Source organism: Vitis vinifera, chromosome 11 (genome assembly GCF_030704535.1).
Source record: "Vitis vinifera cultivar Pinot Noir 40024 chromosome 11, ASM3070453v1".
Classification (NCBI taxonomy): Eukaryota; Viridiplantae; Streptophyta; class Magnoliopsida; order Vitales; family Vitaceae; genus Vitis; species Vitis vinifera.
Window position 1 is genome coordinate 15,560,353 of NC_081815.1, and position 6,797 is coordinate 15,567,149.

Below are 6,797 nucleotides of genomic sequence, written 5' to 3' on the forward strand. Positions count from 1 at the left end.
AACATAAAGATGTTTGAGTGAAAAAGGTCTGGTTTTAAACTAACCAATAATAAAATAACTGAAATTACTTACAAAGAAAAGTGTTTCTTGGAGTTTAGATCACTAGGCTCAGATTCCTTGTACAAAAAGGGAGTTTCGGTCACTTGTTTCTTTTCCTCGCATTAGAGAATTAACATATATTTAATTCTCTAACCGTTGTGGTACAGATGCTTCCCTTTAGTGGGTTCAAACACTAAATCCCTCGCACTGATGCATCTTGCAATGGCTTGTGCCTCTCACCTAGCATTTGCAATTCAAGGTGATCTTTCACCTTGGATTTCCCTTCTCAAGCTCGCAAGAGATAACTAATGGATGTCTCCTTGGAGTCCAAAAGCTTACCAAGTGTTGGCGATTCTAGAAAATCTTACCTTCAAACCACCTCCCAAAGGCTCGCAAGAGGTAAACTAGTGCATCTTAATGGACAGAGATCACTTGCCTTACCAAGTGTTGGCCCAGGTGATTTAAAGGCGTTTTAAGTTAACTAAAAAGATAAAAACCATTAACGGGTCACACTTTCTCTTCATTAAAAACTAAAACAACAAAACTTCCAATTTATGCACGAGGAAACTTACCCGGATTTCTTCACTCCAAGAGACGAAGAGCCTACCCTCTCATCCTCTAAGGAAAAATCCTTAGAGTTTAATTGGCTGGAAAGAAAAATAACGAGAAAACAAAAATATGAAGGAAAAACAGAGCAAGTGCTCTGTAAAAATATATTTCTTCCTTTCGCCGATTACATGATTGTTGTGTAAAGAAAATTACAAACTATATATAAGAGGTTATTCACCCTTTGTTCTTACTTAAAGACTAAGGAATCCTATGATAGGTGGGTTACAAGGAGAGTTTGGGGATTTAGACATCAAATATCTAAAGCAAAATATCTCAAAATGTTGGTCGCAAATATCGGGAAGCTTCAAGAGAACACCACAGTTGTGCGTGCAAGAGGGCTGCAAAATTTCGCAGCAAAAAGGACAACATTTCGCAGCCCAAGACTGATTTCGCAGTCGTGCGAAATTTTCCTTCAACTTGGAGTGATCGGCTTCCAATGGCTGTAACTCCTTCATTTCAACTCCGAATTGTGCACCGTTTAAAGCATTGGATTGTTGACTTCCTGAGCTTTGAAACGAAATATAGCATGCATAAATTGAGCTCCAGGAAGTGCTCCAAAAGTGGATGACACTACTGTCATCTAGAATGCTTCATGTTAGATTTCTCTTTGCTTCACCTCCTTGCATTCCGGATTTGCTTATGGCAAAGGACTTCAAAGCTTCGGTTCTTCATGTTTCTGAGCTTTACATTGCTTTTCCATGGATTCCAAAGAACTATCCTCAATCTTGGATTGCTTTGGTGATCAAATTACTAACAAAAACACCAAAACTTACACAAAGTGATTAGAAATGATTGCAAAAGTTCTTAATATGTTAATTGGGTTAAAAGGTAATAACTACTACTCAAAAGTGTTTAAAAGAGTTAATTACAAGCTATCAAATACCACTTTTTGAGTAGTAATCACAAACCAACATTGGGTTGCCCCACTCAAGGACATGGGGAATAGCATAATCCTTTGAGCCTCATCTAAACCGTGGGCCCTCATCACAGTACTATATAGTCTCAATTGAATACGGGGGCATCCAATCCCCGTGTATCACTCGATCTCTAGCATCCTAAACTTGGCCGGTAGATTGGCCATTGGTAGTCCATCAAAATCATCCCATACCATCCCTCTATCTGATACTCTCAACTGTCTCATCCTCTACTCAAGTCTATCCATGCGTGCATGGGCATCCTTCGAGGTCGAAACAACCACCATGGCAGGCGATGGGGTAACCTCAGTTTGACTCTGTAAAGTAAAGGGTCTAGGTTTTGCAACTGTCTGACCAAATGGGGGAGGTGGTGATATCTGATTGTCTTGTGGAGTTGTTTGACTAGGTGGGAAAGGTGGTGGAATAGTGGGATCATATTGCATACTCTCTTGAACTGGAACTTGTTGGGTCTGCTGCCCATCCATCCTTTGACCAAGACTAATTATGGCCTCCTGGATCGAAGTCATAGTAGCAATGAACTGATCAACTGTAACCACCTACGAATTCATATCTTTCTGATCTGACTGATATGAAACTCTGATCAATCTACCTCTAACTCTGATCTAAGAAGCTGAACTTAGATTGAACGTATCAATATTCCTACAATAGTGGAAATACTAGATAAGATATAGTGTAATGGAAACTCTACAAGGAATGTCTATCAACTATGCAAGAAGGTAGCTTGGAAGTATTCAGACTGATATCCAATTCTTAGCAAATATATAAGAGACTACTACAAAGATAACTAAACCTAACACTACTAACCCAACTCTAAAGGCCCACAGATACACCCACGTGTAGGAAGGAAATCCTAATGGGAAGATCTAAGGCTCAACCTACAAGGACAAGGTGGCTTTAAAAGGAGAATGGTGGACTTTAAAGGATCCCTAGCAAAAGCGATCATACCCTCCAGCGGTACACAATCCTCTACATGCCTCCAAAGAGACGGGGTGCTTCCATGCAAGGTGGTCATCACCTCCACACATACACTACCTCGACATCCTAGGGGATTTCCTATGTTGAAAGCTCTCACAAATCTCAACACTCAGTAGTCAACTAAAGTGCATAGTGAGTGGTGTGAGTGCATCCGAAAATCATATAAAGCTAAAGTAAAAAAAGAAACACACTGGTCACACAAATATCCATGAAACCTTAACTCTAGGCTATACAGGTCTTCAAATATCGAATTCCAATCAACATCAATGTGTCGGCCTCCTCTAGAATGCTCCCATACATCGATATAGCTCGTTGCTAGACTCTACTCTTAACCACTAGCTCGATTAAAGAAACAAAGACACACAAGGCCTCACACTTGCCAAAGTAAGAGTCGAAATGAAAGAAACCAGAGGGTTGGAGATAAGGGGTAGATGTGAGACCCACATAGACAAGCAACATGCAAACACATAGGAGAAGAGCAATCATGCAACAAACAGTCAAGCAGGGTGCAAATATATTATCCATGTCCACACACAAGCTAAACGAGAATATGACAATCAAGATGAATAGTAACAATGATAACATACTAAAAAATGATCAAGATAATATTACAAGTAAGAGAATCAATACTAAGACAAACAAGATATATAACAATATGAGCATACATGTCAAAGTGAACAGGATAATTATGGCAAGAGCATAATCAATATGCTAAGACAAGCAAAAGAATCAATCAATATCATTTCCATGTAAATGTCGTAAATAGATATAGCAATCAAACATAGAAAAAACGCCACATTAAAATCCTCAATGTGCTATGATCACTCAACCACAGAAAAGCACAAAGAGAAAGTATCCATTAATCGCCTAATCAAACGCCATATTTTCGTCAACTAGTGTTCAAGCTTGATCTTCTATGAAATCAGAGATTTTGGGTTCGATCCCCAACGAAGTTGCCAATTTGTGGACCCCGCATTATTTCATGATGTGTTCCCACTCGATTGGCAAGACTCGCTTATGATTAAAGTGAAAAACTGATTTTTTATAAAAAGTTGGAGTCACCACTTACTTTTATTTATTTTTAAAGGGGAAAACAAGTAAGAACAAAGTCTTAAAAAGACTCCTGATTTTTTATTTATATTTTTTTGGAAAAGCTATCTACGAAAAACCTAAGTTATTTATCAGGAAGGTACCTCCAAAGAGGTAGTACCCCTCTAAGCCCTAACAAGGTCTCTACTAGCTTAATTGAGGAAAATATGACAATTAATCAGTTGATTATGAATACCTAGATAAGTTAAGGTGATCTCAAAAACTTTACTAATTCTAACATGCCAAACAAGGATTCAAACCACTATCATAAAGAAAGGATAATATGCATACCTAGATCTATAACTTAAATGCTATCATAAAACACCAAAGTTAGTTCAAGTATTATATGGAAATCAAATGAACATCAAGGCACCCAAAGTCAATATCAAACGAGGATATAGTTCTTAATGACATACATATTCATGAAACTTTAAAATGGGAAGATAGAGAGCATACCCGTGTAGCAAGTGTCAATGATTCTATAAAAATGAGGTTAATTCACCAATAATAATGATAAGATTAAAGAATAATAAATAAAAAATAACTAAACCTATATATATACATATACATTTAGAATGGGAAGATAGAGAGAGAGCGTACCTGTGTAGCAAGAGTCAGTGATTCTATAAAAATGAGGTTAATTCACCAACAATAATGATAAGATTAAAGAATAATAAATAAATAAAAATAACTAAACCTATATATATACACTTAGCATGTCTCAAGTCAAGGAAAGTTCACAAGTATGATCAAAAGTGACTAAATTATCAAAAGCCAAGGAAATATTATTAAAAGGGTAGAATATCGGTTCACAAAATAAACTCCAAATAAATATCAAGAAAGGTTATCTCACCAAAATAAAAATTAGGTAACATCTTTAACATGTCTAGATAAGCATCCAATAGGCTAAATTAATTGATTATATTCCAATCAATAACAAATTTATTCACAAAGGGGTTATTTCACAAAAAAAAAAAAGTCAACAAATGATTAGAATAGAAGACTGTACAAAATAAATCTAAAACAAATACCTAGAAGTTAAGTTTTATCAATAAAATTTTTAGAGAACATCTCCTATATGTCTAGTTTATCATCTAAGTGACCAAATTAATTCACCAACCCTCATTTAGTACCAGATTTCATGATGATGATAATAGGTCCAGAACAAAGCATCTTTTAAAGGTATTCGACAATTGATTTTTACAATTAACTTATAAATGTCCTAAAATCATATGAAAATTCACACAACTATCTTAATTGTTTATTTCATATTTAAAATAATCATAGGATATAACACATTCATAACATATTTAAAAATAAATAACCATATCTCAGCTCTAGAAGAGCACTCATGCAATGGGTGCAAGAATAAAAAATTATATCTTTTATTTTAGAAATTATTTATTAATATTTTATATATAAAAAATTAAATATAAGGAGTCTAGATTAAAATAAAAAATTTCAAAGAAATTAAAGAGATCATTTAGTAATTTAATTTTGCAAAACAAGACTGAGTGTCAAAAACAGAGTGAAAACTGAACCTTCTAAAAAATTGATTTATATCTCCTAATTGGAAAACCATATTTGACCCAAGAAAGATTCTAAAATCAAGTTCAAGGAGTCTAGAATGTCATAATAGTTAAAAAAATTTAAAGGGTTTCTAAGTTGTCAAATTCCAATTTACAGATGCAGAAGTACAGTGCACTATAATAAAAAAATTCTAAACTAACTAAAACGAATTAAGATAAATCAAGACAAATTTCAAAATAAAAACTGCTTCACCTAGAAGCCAATTTACCAAAAATATAAAAAATACTCAAACTAAAAGAATGGGATCAAACCAAATCAAAGCATGAACTATAACACCAAAGATCGATTAAATTAATGATGAAAAATCATAAATGGACCTAAGCTAATAGAACAAATTAAAATAAACTAAAACAAGAATTTAAAAAAGAGAACTTACCTTCCACCGTGTAAGAGGGGTTGCTGTTAGAACGCTCTTAATCCTTCCAATCTGATGCTTTATATGTTGCATGTTCTAAAAGAAAATCCCGAGACATCCTAAAAGTGGCAGCTTCTTGTCATTTTTTTTGCATGGTATGGTTGCCCTCCAAATTCATGAAAACGTGTGGATGCCTTTCACAAAATTTCACTAACATTACTAGCAGCATAGAGAATAGACCCAACAATCACAAACAAATCCCCTTTCAGAGGGCTACTCCCTCCTGCTTTGTCACTTGCATGAACATCTGAAAAGATGACAATAACAAGACCAGCAATACAGATCGCTACACCGGTTAATTTTTTTAAATCTGTACTTTGTCTTCAAGAAAAACCAGGTAAAAATTATAGCACACGGGATTGTTTTACAATCCCAGCAGCATGACGCTTGTTACAGAAGTGTAATGGTATGCTTTTACCACAAAAAAATTGGTCTCCACATCCACCTATGCAAGAGCTATGTAATAATACCATTTTGCCTTGAAAGCTTTCTTTTAGAGAATCATAGTGGTTCCATAGACAATTGCCAAGAGAACATAATTTAGAAAATACTGAGAAGTTGGGGCGTGATTCCTCTTCTTGCAAGTTCAGAAGAAGCAAAGCCGGTGGAAGTGTTCAGAAGAGACAGAAGCTGGCCCAATCCAAGTCCCACCAAAGTCTTATTTGTCCAAAATTCCTTAAAACTCAACATCCTTTCTTTCCCCCCCAAAACCCACCGATCAAAAACACAATGATAATTCGAAAAAAATAAAAACACCCCATGACACAAAATTCTTAAATACCCATTTGCTGAAACCCCATTTTTATCCCAAACCTCTTATGGGTCTCCATGTTTCCCACCCACAAGAAGTAGCCCACTTGACAAAGTATCTTTTCAATATATCGATGATGGTATTCAATGAACCAAAAAACAAAAACGTAAAAAAAAAATTTAGCAATGAGTCAGTCAACAGTTGTGTGGAGTTCGAAAATTTTGTCACTCTCCAGTAGTCGTTGAATTGAACGATGAAAAAATTGACATAGTACTATTTTCTCTCATTTTCTCTCTTTTTCTTTCTCCTCTTCTGTTTTTTTCAAAACCCTTCTCTTTTCCCATTGAAAAACCATAGATTGAACTGATCTGAGGGACTGTGAGGGTGTCCAAGG

The 6,797-nt window shown here is 35.3% G+C and overlaps 1 pseudogene; it reads right to left on the minus strand.

The window, feature by feature from the left end:
* Positions 1 to 5,789: 5,789 nt before the first annotated feature.
* LOC100263539 (uncharacterized) lies at positions 5,790 to 6,342 on the minus strand (annotated as a pseudogene).
* Positions 6,343 to 6,797: the final 455 nt, after the last annotated feature.